The sequence below is a fragment of the Triticum aestivum genome, chromosome 6A, assembly GCF_018294505.1.
Source record: "Triticum aestivum cultivar Chinese Spring chromosome 6A, IWGSC CS RefSeq v2.1, whole genome shotgun sequence".
Lineage (NCBI taxonomy): Eukaryota > Viridiplantae > Streptophyta > Magnoliopsida > Poales > Poaceae > Triticum > Triticum aestivum.
In genome coordinates, this window is record NC_057809.1 from 512,121,392 (window position 1) to 512,140,015 (window position 18,624).

The following is an 18,624-nucleotide window of genomic DNA, read 5'->3' on the forward strand; positions in this document are numbered from 1 at the left end:
ACATTCCGGATACCAAACATACTTGACGTGCTTCTGGAGAAGGTTTGAAAGAGGCTTCGTGATCTTTGAAAAGTTCTCAACAAACCTTCGACAGTAGCTTGCGAGACCGAGCAAGCTACAGAGTTGCTTCACGTTCTGAGGTTGTTCCCAATTCACAATTGCAGACACCTTCTCAGGATTCACCGCAATGCCCTTGGCAGAGATGATATGCCCAAGATATAGAACCTCATCGAGCCAAAACTCGCACTTTGAGAACTTGGCGTAGAATTGATGTTCCCTGAGCTTATCGAGCACCAAACGCAAGTGCTTGGCATGATCTTCCTTGTTCTTCGAAAAGACCAGAATGTCGTTGAGATATACCAAAACGAAGTCATTTGTGTATGCGTTGAAGATGAAGTTCATCATGCGAGAGAAAGTCGAAGGAGCGTTGACGAGGCCAAAAGACATGACAGTGTATTCATATGAACCATAGCTTGTTCTGAAAGCCGTCTTGGGAATATCTTGCTCACGGATTCGAATCTGGTGATAACCCATATGGAGATGAAGCTTGGAGAATACTTGGGCACCTTTGAGTTGTTCGAACAGCTCATTGATGTTGGGAAGTGGGTATTTGTTCTTGATAGTCTTCTTGTTCAATGGACGGTAGTCAACACAAAGTCGGTCCTTTCCATCCTTCTTCTTCACAAAAAGAACTCCACAACCCCACAGAGAAGAACTAGGTCGGATGAGACCCATTCTCTCTTGAATATCGAGTTGCTTCTTTGGCTCCTTCAACTCTTCAGGTCTGAGCTTGTAAGGACGCTTGCACACCGGTTCCGTGCCAGGCTCAAGATCGATGACGAATTCAACTGGCCGGTCCGGAGGCATTCCTGGAAGCTCTTCTGGAAAGACGTCTTGATATTCACAAATGACTGGAATTTGAGAGATGGCATCCAGTTCACCCTTCTCATTGAGAGAAAACAGACGGATGGTATCATCACGAGCGGCAAAGACAATTACATCCTCAGACGAATGAGTCAATTGAATCTACCTGGCAGCACAATCAAGCTGAGCCTTGTGCTTAGAAAGCCAGTCCATTACAAGAATAAGATCAATATCCGAGTCACCAAGAACCATAGGGGAAGACAGAAATTTGTAGTCACCCAAAGTGATAGTAACATCCGGAACAATGGAGTTAGCATGCATGCGTCTACCGGGAGAGACAACTGCTATCGGTTTAGGCAAAACTTGCAAAGCCAACTCATGCTTAGATGCAAACGGTATTGAGATGAAACAATGCGATGCACCAGTGTCAAAAAGATCTTTAGCTGGAATATCGTTAACATGAAGGTTACCCATGATGACATTTGACGAGTGCTCCGCCTGAGCTGCGTTCATCAAATTGACCTTGGCGTGCTTGGGGTTATGCTTGACCACAGCTGTACTTGCCGATCTCACAGGAGGAGGAGGAGGGAGACGCCTCTGATTGAAGCATTTGTTGGCATAGTGACCTTTCTGTTGGCACTTGTTGCACGTGACCTCTGAAAGCGGACGGTGATACGGAGCACTCGATCTTAGAGCTTGAGACGAAGTCTTGTTCTGAAAGCCAGGGTTGGGTGGGTGGGAAGATCCACTGCCACCTTTGCTCTTCTGTTGATACAGCTGACGGAACGGAGGAGGAGGAAGCCAATACTTCTGCTGCTTAGCCACTTGAGTAGAGGAAGAAGGAGTAGAATCTCTGACTCGCTTCTTGGAAGCATCACACTTCAGTTGAGCAGCCTCTTGCTTCAATGCCATGTTGTAGAACTCATTGTACCTCAAGGGCTCAAAGAGAATAAGAGCTAGCTGGATTTCTTCTCTGAGACCACCCCTAAACTGGTATATCATGCTCTTCTCGTCAGGGACGTCCTGCTTAGCAAAGCAGGCGAGCTTCTGAAACAACTTGTTGTAGTCATACACAGACATGGAGCCTTGCTTCAGGTTGCGGAATTCCTCACGCTTGCTTTCAACCACTCTCTGAGGAATATGATGAGCTTTGAAGTCTTGACAAAATTCATCCCAGGTAATTACACGGCCTCCTCTGGACTCTTTGTACTGCTGGAACCATTCTGCAGCTTGGTCTTTGAGTTGGAAGGAAGCGAACTTGACAAAGTCCTTAGGCCTGACGTTACTGCACTCGAAATGCTTGCACAACTCCACGAGCCAATCGTCAGCATCAGTTGCCTCAACACAATTGCTGAAGGTCTTTGGCTGGTTAGCAAGGAACTGGTTGAGTGAAGCAAAGTGATTCTAGTTGTTGCCTTGGTTTGCTTGATTGCGCTCTTGGAGAATTTGCATGATCAACTGCGTGTTTGCATTGGTAGCAGCCATCACAGCTTGCCATGCCTCCGGAGGAGGAGGTGGTGGTGGCGGATCAGGATTCAGAGTCGTGCGCGTTGGAGGAGCCATCCTGAAGAGGTTGACATCCATTAGCACACTGATAGACAAAAATTGCAGCTGAATCAAGCGGGTTGAAATTGCAACATATAGTCTTCACATCCGAACAAAATGAACGAATGCATTCCAATAGAAATGGTCACATATCCATAAATTGAGAAGCCACTTAGAATTTAGGTAGAGGAATAAATCAACAAGGTACGGAGCAAGAACAAATACTCGGTAAGGATCACCCGATCTCAAACCAAATATCCGTGGAAGAAGAACTAGAGCTACAAGAATTCCCACCTATGAAACTCCCAAACCTTTCCAGTTATGCAATCAGGTGTTGGGGATACAGGGGAAGCATAATATCTCACCCAAATCTAGCAAATCCTACATCCAGCTGTATCCATCCTTCAACACATAACCGAGAAAAAACTTCGGAAATCGTCTACCTCAACCTTTGAAAAGCATCCGTTATACAAGTTATGGCAATACTCCCGAACTCCCGCCCAAGTACTGGGTGGCGTCGAGGTTATCTCACCAACAACTGCATAAAAGAGATTTTCGATGTCGGCGAACTAAACTCAGGTATTCCAGAACTTCAACAATAAAATTGTGACGACAACACCTCGGAGCTCAACTCCCCGGGACACTGCCACAACCCCTAAATGACAGGAGGCACCAAGAACAATGTTCTCGTCACAAATCCATCGGAACGATTCCAAAATACCCGCGTGATCCTAAATTTTTTTAGTGAAATTTGAGAAGAGAAGAGTCAAAACTCTACGTCAGTATGCCTTACTAGAGCGATGAAGGGACTGGGGAGTAAAAAGAATTCCTAAACTCTCCGATATATAATTCCTAAAAGACTCAAAACATTTTTCTAGACTCAACTCGTCAGCTAATTCGATCAAGCAGTGGGGGCTCCTAAGGTCGGGGAAGGCTCTGATTACCAACTTGTAACGCCCTCGATGCGGCTATATCTCCTACGTGTCGAAGCACGACTTAGAGGCATAACCGAATTGAAAGCAATGTCGCAAGTAAGGTAATCTTCACAACATCCCATGTAATAGATAATAAGGGGAAAAGCTACATAGTTGTCTTACACTCGCCACGTCACACAAAGTACATAAATAGCATTGCATCAACCAATACAATCATGGTCCGACTACGGTACCAAAATAAAAGATCAACCCCAACAAGCGACATGGTCCCGATCGCCCCAACTGGGCACCACTACTGATCATCAGGGAAAGACACATAGTAATGGCGTGAGTCTTCGTCGAACTCCCACTTGAGCTCAAGCACATCATCTGGAACAGAGTCATCGGGCCCTGCATCTGGTTTGGAAGTAATCTGTGAGCCACGGGGACTCAGCAATCTCGCACCCTCGCGATCAAGACTATTTAAGCTTATAGGAAAGGCAAGGTAATATGTGGAGCTGCAGCAAGCGACTAGCATGTATAGTGGCCAACCTGTTCGCAAAAGAGAGCGAGAAGAGAAAGCAAAGCACGAATGAAGAACTAGAGAACCAACTACGGAAAGCATTACTCCAACACCGTGTTCACTTCCCGGACTCCGCCAAGAAGAGACCATCACGGTAACACACACAGTTGATTCATTTTAATTAAGTTAAGGTTCAAGTTATCTACAACCGGACATTAACAAATTCCCATCTGCCCATAATCGCGGGCACGACTTTCGAAAGTTCAAATCCCTGCAGGGGAGTCCCAACTTAGCCCATGACAAGCTCTCACGGTCAATGAAGGATATACCTTCTCCCGAGACATTCCAATCAGACTCGGCATCCCGGTTCTACAAGACACTTCGACAAGTTAAAACAAATCCAGCAACACCGCCCGAATGTGCCGACAAATCCCGATAGGAGCTGCACATATCTCATTCTCAGGGCACACTCAGATTGTCCAAGGTACGGGTAGGCCAGCCCAGAGTTGCCCCTGGTGGCCACCGGCAGCTGACAGGTTGGACCAACACTTAGAGGAGCACTGGCCCGGGGGGGGGGGTTAAATAAGATGACCCTCGGGCTCCGGAAACCCAAGGGAAAAGAGGCTAGGTGGCAAATGGTAAAACCAAGGTTGGGCATTGCTGGAGGAGTTTTATTCAACGCAAAATCCGGGAACATAACACCGATATGACGGAAACTAGGGCGGCAAGAGTGGAACAAAACACTAGGCAAAAAGGCCAAGCCTTCCACCCTTTACCAAGTATACAGGTGCATTAAGATAACATGATAATATAGTGATATCCCAACAAGAAACTAATGTTCCAACAAGGAACGATCTCCAATGTTCACCTGCAACTAGCAACACTATAAGAGGGGCTGAGCAAAGCGGTAACATAGCCAAACAACGGTTTGCTAGGACATGGTGGGTTAGAGGTTTGACATGGCAATTTGGGAGGCATGATAAGCAAGTGGTAGGCATCGTAGCATAGGCATAGCAAAAGAGCGAGCATCTAGCAAAGCAAAGATAGAAGTGATTTCGAGGTTATGATCATCTTGCCTGCAAAGTTGTCAGAGTTGACTGGATCCTCGAAAGCGAACTCAACGGGCTCCTCGTTAGCGAACTCATCTCCTGGCTCTACCCAAACAAGACAAACAAGCAAAAGGAACACAATCAACCACATGCAAATGCTCGAGCAACATGATGCAAACATGGTATGCTATGCGGGATGCGATATGGGATGTGTATGGAAGGTTTGACAAGGAATGAATGAACCTGGCCTCAACTTGGAAATCCAAGAGTGCCACTGGAAAGGTGAGGTGATTTCAGTTGAAATCGATATAAAGATCATGGGAATCGGATGCACGGTTTGGAAATGGAAAGCAAAACAAACATGGCACCGATCTGCGATAAACAGCAAGTAGCCATATAAATGTATCAAGATAATTATGCTACAGCACTCAAACATGGCAACAAAATACATGGCAGGGATCCACTCATAAAGCTTGACAAAAGATGAGACTGAGCTACGGCCAATTCATCCATTGACAGGTTCAAATAAGCATGGCAAAAGAGCAATTGGTGAACAGGTTTCAGACTTAGTGAAATTAACACCAGCCTGGAATTTCAGATCAGACGGCACACTTTGGAGCATGAAAACTAGATGCTACGGGAACTTAACAAGGCAAAGCAATGCATGGCATGAAGATACTCAAAGAGCTTAACAAAAGTCCCTTAGTGACCTTGAGCCAAAAGGGATCAGAAAATACAATTGCAAGCATGTGAACATGGCAAAAACATAATCAGATCTCAGACTTAGTGAAAAACTGGAGCATGCAAATATCTTAACGAGTAGGCATGTTCACGAGCTCGATGCACTCACTACAGAGCATGGCATGACAATATAAGCATACACCAATCAAGAATACATATTACATAATCTAGACATGGCAAGAACAACAACATAGCATGCATGGGTTAACAACAACATCCTCAGCAAAATCGCTAGCAAGTAGACAATCTGCCCAGATTCACGAAATAGCAAAAGTAGAGCTCGATTGACTCAAGCTAGGGTGCTCCATAATTACAAACAAAGACAAGGATGGATAGAGAACCACAAGATTAACAAATCACCCTTACTGATCATCCTCAAAAGAGGCACGGATCACTAGGAAACAACATGAACATATGGCATATTGATAAGAACAGATCAAGGACTTAGTGGAATTGCTAAGTCCCTGAAATCAGCATTAACGAATGCACCACTTTGCAAGCTTGTGCTAGTCACCACACATAACACAAAAATACATGGATAGCACCTCTGGAAAGATGGCATGGCATATAACAAAACACATGTAGAGCTCAGGAGCATATCATGCATACACTAAACATGGCAAAAATGACAAATAGCTATTTGGTGCAGCAGATCTGACAATTAACTCAAATAGCTCTCTTCCAACAGCATTTCGGGCATCAAGATGAGCTCAAATGAAAATTATGCAATGAGATGAAATTATGTGCTCTCTGAGACGAGCATTTCGATATGCTACACGCCCAAAACGGATCTACGGATGCAAAGTTATAGCATGAGGAACATTGCAAAATAGTTAGGGTTTCTGAGAAAAAGTCAACACCTCGATCTAGATCTGGCCGACACTGTAGCACGCGCGAACTTCAAGGTTCAACGTCGCCGGAGTCGAGGTCGTCGGAGGAAGGAGGCTGGCCGGACTTGCCGGGGAGAGGAGGGGCTCGCTGGGGTGTCGGGCGGCGAGGTAGAACGGAGGCGAGGGCGGCGGTGCTTGGGAAAGCCGGAGTGGGGCGGTGCCGACCGGTGAGGAGGAGGCGGCCGTAGTCGTCGACGCTAGTGAGGGACACGGCGGCCGGCGCGGTGGCCTGCGGCGGAGGAGAGAGGCGCGGGGCGGCTCGGCTCTCCCAGGCGGCGGGGCGCGGTCGATGGGCCTCGGGGGCCTGGGGCGGGCTCCGCGGGCCGGCGGGATTCGCGGCGAAGTGTGGCGCGCGGGCGATGACGTGGCGTGTCAGGAGTGGTTGGCGGCGGGGGCGGACATGTCCGGCCAATGAGGTTTCGTCCGGCGGCGGCGGGGTAGGTGGATCTAGGGTTTCAGGGGAGAAGAACCCGTGGATTTCGGAGGGGGTGATATTTATAGGCATATAGGGAGCTAGGAGTGTCTAAATGAGGTGCGGTTTTTGGCCACGCGATCATGATCGAACGCTCTAGATGATGGAAAGAGTTTTGGTGGGTTTTGGGCCAAATTGGAAAGGTGTTGGGCTGCAACACACACGAGGTCTTTTCAGTCCCTCGGTTAACCGTTGGAGTATCAAACGAAGTCCAAATGGTACGAAACTTGACAGGCGGTTTACCGGTAGTAAACAAAGGCCGCTTGGCAAGTCTCGGCCCAATCTGGAAATGTTTAACCCCCACACACGGAAGGAAGGTAGAAAGGACCACCGGAGGAGATAGGAGCGCCGGAATGCAAAACGGACAACGGGGAAAATGCTCGGATGCATTAGACGAACACGTATGCAAATGCAATGCACATGATGACATGATATGGGATGCATGACAACGGCAACAACACACGGAGACAAAAACCCAAACCCAAGGAAATAAAATAACTTAGCGTCGGAAACGGCAAGAGTTGGAGTACATATTAGGTAAATTACATCCGGGGTGTTACATTTAGCCTACTAAGCCTTTCTCGGGAGTGACCGGCGGCTCTACTACCCCGATCGGGCAGGTCTACCTCCCCGTTACCTTCGGAGAACGCAACGACTACCGCACCGAACTCATCGACTTCGACGTCGTCTACATCCACCTACCATACAATGCCATCCTCGGGTATCCATCCCTGGCCAAGTTCATGGCGGTGACTCATCACGGCTACAATGTCCTCAAGATGCCGGGAAGTGGGGAATCATCAGTCCCGTGCGAAGAAAGAGATGTGGTGTGCTCCCTCGAGCGTGCCTTCCAAGCTGCAACAATCGACAACCCCGATAGTCAAGGCGAGTGCCCTCCTGAGGCCACCCCCAAGAAGAAGAAGAAATTGCGCCAAGCAGGGCCTCAGGCAAGCGGCGCCTCGTCAGGATCGGCGCCCGCGCTTGGGGCGCCTCCTTCAGCGCCCCTCTTGGGCAGGGCTCGGTGGCTCTCTTCTGGAGGGCCTCAGACTCTTCCAGCATCACAAGCGAGGCGCTTGGGCACCACTTGGAGGCGTGCTTCGCGGCACGTTTCCCTCAGGAGAACGCAGGGCAAGGAGTGCCCACCGTTCAGGAGTTCATCACCAAAACCACTGATAAGTACATTTCCTATTCATATTTTGGCACACAAACACACCATTTATTGTGATCTGATGATCCATTCTTGTTGTGAACTCTGATATATTTGAATGAAAATCATATAAAAGATCATTTACTCATCATTTGATTATTTTGCAGAAAAGTGCACAAAGGCACTATAAACTTCAAGATTCGGACAAGTTGGCTATTGAGAAGAGAGAAGGGCAGGAAAGAAGTGAAGAAAGGGACTTGAGCGAGAAGAATTGAAGTAATCAAGGGGCCAAGCTATAGATGGCAGGACCAACTTGGGAAGAAATAAGAGATGTAGCAGGGCCAAATCGTAATGTGGCAGATCACAGGAGGGGATCAAAATCCCTAGCGCAGCCTAAATTCCCCTCGGGCCTGGCATCTCATCTCTCTCCCTCACCCTTCCTTCTCCACCTCTGGCCGCCGCCACGGCTAGGCCGGCGTGGTGGTGTGCCTCTGCACCATCAGCACACCCACCACAAACATCCACCACTCACCACCAACTTCATCCACCAGCGCCACCATCTCAAGCCACCGCCGCACCTCGTGCGCCCGACCAGACATGGGCGAGCATGGGCGTCTGATCCTCCGTGTGACGTCTCCCTCTCTGCCGATCCTCTCTTCCTGATGCCCCTGCAGCTCCTTCTCTTTGCGCCTCCTTTGCTGATTCTCTGCTCTGAACCTCAAGTTGCCAATGCCTCTTCTTCTTCTCTGAACCCAAACTCTGTTGTTCGCTGCTCCACTTTCTTTGTTGCTGCTTCTTCTTCTCACGCCCCCTGCTGCTTCTCTCCTCATGTCCCTACTGCTTTTCTCCTCACGCCCCTGCTGCTGCTCCATTCCCAATCTTGCTGTTGTTCTCTCTCACACACACACACAAATTTCTGTAATCTTCAGAAGTGTTATAACTAATACTATGTAATGTTTAGTCTTGATAAGTGTAGGATCCTGCTGCTTGGCTCAGTTTCGAATTTATAATATAAATGCTTAATTAGTATGTCCTGAGTAGTTGATACCTTGTCACTTAGAGAAGTACTTGATCTGTTATACTTTGTTTAGTGAAATAGTAATCCTCATATGTGTGTGGTGTCCTGTGAGATATACGTATGTGTGTGTTTGTGATGAGATACATATATTATGTCCTACAACCTTGTTTCTTCCCTCTGTCATACTTGCTGTTATTATACGTATTCTTGTCTTGTTGATTTCCTTTTGTTGTTTAAGTAGTAAAACCTGTGCTAGTATTGTAGTTTCTCAAGTAATGAAAATACCAAAAACATAGTGAGTAAAATCTGAATTTCCCTTTGTTGTTTGTCAGTTTCTTTGTCAACGATCTTTGGGAACAACCTTGTTAGTTTAGGTTTTATTTTCAGTTTTCATCACCCAATTCTATGTCACCTAGCTTTAGCCGAGCGTTGTTGCCGTCGCCTAGTCCCCGTGGAGAACATGGCATCTGTAGTTTTGTGCGTAAAAACCCCACTATACTTTCAATTGATCATTTTGGCGCCGTTGCCGGGGACTAGCGTCGAGCGATTATGTTGGTTATAGACTAGGTTTATTTTAGTTTCGTGTTTAATTCGTCGTGTGTTTCATTTTCCGTGTTTCTTTTCTTTTATTTTATTTTCCTTGCTGTTGCTTCGGCTTATTAGGATACTAAACTTCTAACTAGTGTTTACTATTTATGAGTGTGCGTAGGAAATCTGAACTATTTACAGATTGATTGATAACTACACTTGGTTGAGAGATGTCGATGCTTCGTGATCTTTGGATGCCATGCAGCCAGTGCTATCTCGCAGGACCAATTTGGCCATCTATCAAGGCAGAGAATTTTGAGCTAAAGCCTAGTCTTATTGCTTTGGTTCAACAACAATAGTTTGGAGGACTGTCTACTGAGGATCCCTATGAGCACTTACACCGAGTCATGGAGTATTCAGATACAGTCAAGTACCATGGAGTTCCTCAAGATGCAATCATGTGCAGGTTGTTCACATTCTCTCTTCGCGATAATGCTTGTGCTTGGTATCAATCCTTGCCATCAAGGTCATACAGTTGGAATGAGATATCACAAGCTTTCTTGGATAAATATTTCCCACTACACAAATAGTCGGCAATTCAAGATGAGATCTTCAATTTCGTTCAGCGTGAAGGCGAGAGCTTGTATGATGCTTGGGAGAGATACAAAGGCTTATTCAAGAGATGTCCTAATCATGGGCTCTAGAGATGGTTAGAGTTGCAGATATTCTACAGAGGATTGACTTCGGACACTCGATCTTACGTCGATATGGCAGCGGGTGGAGCTATTGCAAACAAGACACTTGATGATGCTTTTCTGCTGATTGAGAGCATAGCTTTCCACTAACTTCAGTGGTACAATGAGAAGCCACCCTATGATTCATTGGTTTGCTTGCGACAAATCACTACACCGCAGCCACCAATTGTTACACAAAATCCTGAACCTCTATCTCAGTGTGACAAGATTGAGCTTGCATGCATTATCTTTGACGATGATGATACCATTCTAGTTGACACGCACGCTACAGATCATATGGATACTAGTGTTGGAGATTCAGTTTTGCATTGTGATGATTCTTCCATGGATGAGCCAGAGCTGTAGTTAGTTGCTTTTGATATTGAGGAGACACCTTTAGATGATATTGATTATGTTCTGCTAGAGCCAGATATGGAGAAGTTCACCTTCGATGATGTTAGCTGCATGGATTCCTCAACACTTGAGCCCGAGATGGAGAGCTTCATGGTTGATTATGGTGAGGTGGATTCAGATGTCAAGGAGCCAAGCTCTACTATTTCACTTGTTGACACGAGTCCGGTTGAAATTTCTACTACCACACCTCACTTGGTATCTTCAATTGAGGTAGTCCTGAAGCTTCTTCCTAACTATCTCAGGTATGATCTCAGCTTTCTGGACAAGACATGTCATATCACTGATATTGCCTATGCGCCATGTGACTTGTTGTTGATACATGTTCCTGATTTGCTCAGTAGATATACTTATATGATAGGGTACTCTATTGATGACTTAGAGGGCATTATCTCTGTCACTTGTATTGGCTTGGTTGTTGAGTGTTCTTTCAGGTTGATGCTCGTGTACCATTTACTGCAAGTTAACCGAGTTCGAGATGACATTCCCTGGGATCCTGGTGGATTCACGCATGGTGATGAGGAGAAGTAGTGGGCACACATGAAGAAGAGTGAAGCTGGAGCAGGCATGGGGATAGAGAATCAAAAAGAGAAGAGCTGCAGTTTAGAGAGCGTTGAGTGAGTGCTACTTCCTATATAAGCCCGGTGAGCTGTTTCATGACCCATTTTGAAATCATCATCCATTGATGCTTACTGAATTAAATTGCTATTAGGGTTTCTTGTGCCATTTCTTAAATGTTGTCCCACTAAATTTCACCTTTGACATATGGTGCTTGGTGAGAATGTGCGAACTGATTGTTGAATGCCTTGTAAACTAGTGATCTACACCATGTTTGCTTTGCTGAAAGTAGTGAAAGCTATTTAGTTTTGAGTTCTCAAATCCCTAGTGCACTAGTAAACTTCATCATTTTCTGCTTTTACCTTGATACACTTAGATCATTAAGTGTTAGATGCTGAGTTTGTGCCTATTGTGTTCCCATTGAGAGCAATCACTTTACCACTATGGACTAGTATGTTATGTTCCCTGGATCGGTAGCATGTGAACCAGACATGGGGAAGTGATGATTCTTGTTTTTGTGCTTATGCGTTGTTCATTTAAGATAAGTATTAATGAATAAATAAGTCTGACTACCTACAGTAGCATGTCATGTTCCCTGGATCAGTGGCATGTGAAATCGGGTTAGCTTGGGCAGTAATTAATAATAAAAAATGTAATTGTCAAACCAGGTGTATACCATGTTCTCTGGATCAGTGGTATGTTCCTTTGGGGAGACAAACAAAAAAACTAATAATTGGTCGAGCCGGGTGTATACCATGTTCTCGGGATCGGTGGTATGTTCCTATGGTGAGACTAATAATAATATAATTATTCCTTTATCTCTGTAAATAAGTGATTCGATCACCAGATTTAATTCCAGTTCTTTTTGTTCTCGGGATCATGCTCTCTTTAGGAACCATTTGGCACAGTCATCATTTAAACTTGTTGATCCTCTTTTATCATTGTAAAAGTTTAAAATGGTCATGCTTACTAGTATCCTACTGCTTTGTAGCACTCTTAACCATTGATTTTCACTAGCAAAGTTCAAAGCATGCATTGTTTGGAGATCTACTTCACTGGGACATTCTCTAGTCAGTTCGCTGTTCACTTCCTTGCTCTTGTCAAATGCCTTTACTTGAGGACAAGTAAAGATTTAAGTGTGGGGGAACTTGATAAGTACATTTCCTATTCATATTTTGGCACACAAACACACCATTTATTATGATCCGACGATCCATTCTTGATGTGAACTATGATATATTTGAATGGAAATCATATAAGAGATCATTTACTCGGCATTTGATTATTTTGCAGAAAAGTGCGCAAAGGCACTATAAACTTCAAGATTTGGACAAGTTGGCTATTGAGAAGAGAGAAGGGCAGGAAAGAAGTGAAGAAAGGTACTTGAGTGAGAAGAATTGAAGTAATCAAGGGGCCAAGCTATAGATGGCAGAACCAACTTGGGAAGAAAGAAGAGAAGTAGTAGGGCCAAATCGTAAAGTGGCAGATCAGAGGAGGGGATCAAAATCCCTAGCGCAGCCTAAATTCCCCTCGGGCCTGGCATCTCATCTCTCTCCCTCACCCTTCCTTCTCCACCTCCGGCCGCCGCCACGGCCAGGCCGGCGTGGTGGTGCGCCTCCGCACCATCAGCACACCCACCACAAACATCCACCACTCACCACCAACTTCATCCACCAACGCCACTGAGGGAGTCGTGGATTAGGGGGTATCCGGACATCCGGATTATATCCTTTGGCCGGACTGTTGGACCATGAAGATACAAGATTGAAGACTTCATCCTGTGTCTGGATGGGACTCTACTTTGCGTGGAAGGCAAGCTAGGCAATACGGATATGTATATCTCCTCCTTTGTAACCGACCTTGTGTAACCCTAGCCCCCTCTGGTGTCTATATAAACCAGAGGGTTTTAGTCCGTAGGACAACATACAATCATACCATAGGCTAGCTTCTAGGGTTTAGCCTCTCCGATCTCGTGGTAGATCAACTCTTGTAATACCCATATTATCAAGAATAATCAAGCAGGACGTAGGGTTTTACCTCCATCAAGAGGGCCTGAACCTGGGTAAAACATCATGTCCCATGCCTCCTGTTACCATCCGCCTTAGACGCACAGTTCCGGACCCCCTACCTGAGATCCGCCGGTTTTGACACCGACATTGGTGCTTTCATTGAGAGTTCCTCTGTGCCGTCACCGTAAGGAAGGATGCCTCATCTTGTTGTTAAAAACAACATTACCACCGGGGGAGCCCTGGTTGTCGGCCAAACTCTCCGGCTAGGCAGTTTCATCATGACCGCCTGTTCGGCTGCTGCACCGACGATGACTTCTCGGGTCATCAAAAACAGCCTCCACGTCGGCTCGGAATTCGCCAAGCAGATGGATCCAATGGAGCTCTCTTCCCTAAACAAGCTCTTGGATCGCATCGCCACCTTGGGAGTCGCTACGGACTATGTTCGGATTGGGCTTAAACCCGATCGAAGGGAGATTAACTCTCCACCGGTCACCCATCATGTTGCGGTGGTGGAGGAACAATGCGGCGATTCTTCCTCTATCTTGAGGACTAACTATGTCCGGATTCCTGAGCTCTCCGAGCCGGATATCCGTTTACGGGAGGACATCACCCAAGCCCTAAACCTAGAGTCAAGCAGCGGGCCACACTCATCGGGAAACATCCTGGAATCTGAACTTCCAAGATCGGAAACTCCTCGGCCCCTGGGTCTCAGATCGGGTAGGGGTTCGGACTCAAACCCACCCACCCACCCAGACATAAACCATCTTTCCTACATTAGGCAAGAGCCCCATGTACATCATTATTGGGCCAGATTCCTCCTTGTGATGAACAAGGTTAAGGACTGCCGCAAGGAAGACGCAGTCTCACTTTTCTGCAATAATTGCACAGGCAAGGAAATCCTTAACGCCATAAGTCGCCGTGACATATCATGCTTCGCCAACTTGGCGTCCATAGTACGAAAGTACTGTGCGATGGAAAGTTCCTGGAAAACCGAAACGAAATTTTGGGATAATCCGCCTCCGAATATACACCCAGTCCGAAGTAAAAGGGTGCACTATCATAAGACATCCAAGTTAATTACAAAGAAGCAAAAAACCCTCTATAGGGCGTGGAACCGTATTGGAGGGATGGCTCAACGGACCCTGCAAAATTCATAGTACAGTGGATACCATACCAACACACAGCCTTAGAGCATGTTGGATACTCCGGCAGGTGGCCAAAAGCGGCGAGGATCTTCTCATCCCAGATGCCACATAGCACAATCCCAGGGATAACAATATGGTATTAACAGTCTTTGAGACCTTCGCATCAAATAATAGGCGCAAGGGAACACTCCGCAGCATTGCCAAAATCTGGCACGTAGCAGCAATAAATCCATGGAGTGACACGGCTATTACCTTCAATGCCAGTGACGAACCTAAATTACGAACAGCCCGAGCACTAGCTGCACTGGTCCTCAGTCCAATTGTGGACGGCTTTCGACTCACCAAACTACTCATGGACGGCGGCAGTGGATTAAACCTCATCTACGAAGAAACTCTTCAAAAAATGGAAATAGACTGGAACCGCATTGAGTAAAGCAGCACAACCTTTAGAGGAATCATCCCCAGTCGGGAAGCACGCTGTGCTGGGAAAATCACACTAGATGTGGTATTCGGCACGCCGGAGAACTATAGGTTCGGAGAAATTACATTCCAAGTGGCCCCGTTCAGTAGTGGATACCACGCCCTTTTGGGACGGGAGGCGTTCACGATCTTCCAAGCCATACCCCATTATGGGTACATGAAGCTCAAAATGCCCAGGCCCAACAGAATCATCACTCTCGTTAGTGATCCAGACACAACACTCCGCGCCAAAAACAAAACAGCAGCATTGGCCCTCGAGGCATTATCCGAAGCCCTTTCGGCTGAGGATTAACTGCGCTACGCTCCACAATGGACAGGGACGACGTGATACTTGACAAGAGATCCAAGTCCACCTCTTTTAAACCAGCGGATGAAATAGTCAAATTCCAAGTCCACCCAACAGACCCTACAAAAACAGCCTCCATCGGGGCACAGTTAAACCCCGCCATGGACGCCGCACTACGGGAGTTCCTACGTGAGAATTAGGACATATTCTCCTGGCACCCCTCAGACATGCCAGGAATCCCATGCAGGCTGGCCGAGCACAGCCTCAATATCCTAAAGGGATTCAAGCCGGTCAAGCAGGCTCTTTGGCGTTTCTCTGAACCTAAGAGACAGGCTATGGGAGAGGAACTAGCCAAGTTATTGGAGGCCGGATTCATTAGAGAAATAAAACACCCGGACTGGCTAGCAAACCTGGTGATGGTACCAAAGAAGGACAAATCCTGGCGCCTATGTGTCGATTTCAAGGACCTCAACAAGGCTTGCCCAAAGGATCCCTTCCCCCTCCCCCGCATTGATCAAATTATCGATGCTACCGTAGGACACGAGTCATTGTGTTTCCTCGACGCATACTCCGGCTACCACCAAATCAAGATGGCGGAGTCCGCCCAAGCCGCAACGGCATTTATCACACCATACGGCCCATTCTGTTTCAACACAATGCCTTTTGGGCTCAAAAACGCTGGTGCAACGTATCAGCGCATGATTCAGACATGTCTGGAGAAACAGATCGGCAAAATAGTAGAGGCATACGTAGATGATGTGGTCGTCAAAACCAAACACGTCGAATCTCTAATAGATGACTTGAGGATCACATTCAACAACCTCCGAACATACAACATCAAGCTCAATCAGGAAAAATGCATTTTCGGCGTACCAGCCGGAAAGCTCCTGGGCTTCATTGTCTCCAGTATAGGAATTGTAGCTAATCGAGCCAAAATTCAAGCTTTGTCACAGTTGGCTACCCCAACAGACCTCAAACAAATCCAGAAATTAACTGGATGTGTGGTGGCTCTAAGCCGCTTTATCTCCTGCTTAGGAGAAAAGGCATTACCCCTTTATCGCCTCCTTCGGCGCACCGACCACTCCGAGTGGACGGACGCTGCCACAGCCGGATTGGAAGAAATAAAAGCCATACTGGCAACCAACCCCATCCTAGCCGCGCCAAACATTGGCAAACCAATGCTGTTATACATTGCGGCAACTCATCAGGTTGTAAGCGCAGTGCTCGTCGTCGAGCGAGAAGCGGACGGACATTAATTCCCTCTTCAAAAGCCGGTATATTATGTATCCACTGTCCTCACTCCATGCAAATCACGGTACCCACATTATCAAAAGATAGCCTATGCGGTATTCATGGCATCCCGGAAGCTGCGACACTACTTTCAAGAGTGTTCGATTATAGTAGCCTCGGAAGTGCCACTTAATGATATTATAAACAACCGCGATGCCACGGGCCGGATTGCCAAATGGGCCATTGAGCTCCACCCGTTCGACATAACATACAAACCTCGGTGAGCCATTAAATTGCAAGTATTGGCCGACTTTATCACTGAATGGATGGAAGCCGAACTCCCTAAAGAGTACGGCGCATACTCTAATTGGATCATGCGCTTCGACGGCTCCAAAATGCTGGCCGGTCTGGGGGCTGGCGTCGTCCTGGCGTCCCCAACCGGAGATACCGTTTAGTACGTACTGCAGATACTGTATACATACTCCAACAACGCAGCCGAATACGAAGCCCTGTTGCATGGTCTTCGGATGGCAGTCTGCATGGGCATTCAATGCCTGGAGGTGCGTGGGGATTCGAACCTCGCAATATCCCAAAAAAATGGAGACTTTGATGCCAAGGATCCGAAGATGGCGGCCTATCGAAACATCGTCCTAAAGATGTCAGCTCGGTTCGAGGGGCTCGAATTTCACCATGTGGCTCGGGAAAACAATCAGGCGGCGGATATCCTCGCCCACATCGGTGCAAAACGCGACGCGGTCCCCCCCAACATCTTTTTGGAGAGGTTGTTTAAGCCATCGGTGGTATGGGAAGGGGACACCGGTAACAATAGTCCAGACCCGGCCAAAATTCCCGATACCGAACACTCTGACATAATCGGAGGCTCAGCCACCAAAATAACACCTTCAGCCCACGTAATAATGGCTGTCATCGCCCTGTGGACAGAACCATTCCTGGCCTACCTACCTAGGCAGGAACTTCCCGAGGACCAAAATGAGGCACGCTGCATAGTGCGGCAATCGAAAGCCTACAGGGTCCACGAGGGAGAGCTGTATAAGAAAAGCATTGCCGGAGTCATTCAAAGGTGCATCTCCGATGAGGAAGGGCGGAAGCTTTTGGCAGAAATTCACGCCGGACTCGGCGGCCACCACGCTGCAGCTCGGGCCCTTGTAAGCAAGGCCTTACATACATGTTTTTGTTGGCCGACGGCCCGGGCAGATGCACAGGACTTGGTCCAACGCTGCGCTGGTTGCCAGCTTTTTGCAAACCAAAGCCATATGCCAAGCACCGCCCTCCAAACAATCCCCATTACCTAGCCTTTCGCGGTTTGGGGGCTTGACATGGTTGGACCCCTTAAAGGGGGAACCCATAAGAAAAAATACTTACTGGTCATGGTGGATAAATTCACCAAATGGATAGAAGCCAAACCTGCTAAAACAGCTGAATCCGGACCGGTGATAGACTTCATATCCGGGGTTGTACACCATTATGGCGTCCCCCACGGCATCATCACTGACAACAACACGAACTTCACGACCGACGAGGTAAAACTCTGGTGCGGCAACATGGGCATCAAGCTCGATTATGCTTCCGTCTATCACCCACAAACCAATGGCCAAGTTGAGCGAGCAAATGGTCTTATCATGAGCGGCATTAAACCCAGATTAGTGCGGTCCTTAAAGGAGTCTAACATGCACTGGGTAGAGGAGCTCGACTCCGTACTCTAGGGGCTATGGACCACGCCGAATTGCACTACCAGATATACACCCTTCTTTATGGTGTACGGCGCAGAGGCAGTTCTTCCCTGCGACATAATTCATGACTCACCTCGAGTGCGCATGTACGAAGAAAGAGAAGCCGAGCTCGACCAGCAGGACAGTCTGGACACCCTGGAGGAGGAGCGCGACGTGGCAAAAGCCCATTCCGCATTTTATCAACAACAGGCTCGCAGATACCAAAGCAGAGAAGTACGGGCCAAAACTTATAACGTTGGCGAGTTAGTTCTACGCCTGTCGGAGAAGAAAAAGTCCAAGCTCGAGCCCAAATGGGAAGGTCCCTTCATTATTGACCAAGTTCTGACCGG

At 47.2% G+C, this 18,624-nt stretch overlaps 1 non-coding gene across 1 annotated transcript; it reads right to left on the bottom strand.

Annotated features, from left to right (window-relative positions):
- Positions 1-10,286: 10,286 nt before the first annotated feature.
- Positions 10,287-10,391, bottom strand: LOC123132732 (small nucleolar RNA R71). Its single transcript, XR_006465002.1, has one exon. It is a non-coding gene; the product is annotated as a small nucleolar RNA R71 (small nucleolar RNA).
- Positions 10,392-18,624: the final 8,233 nt, after the last annotated feature.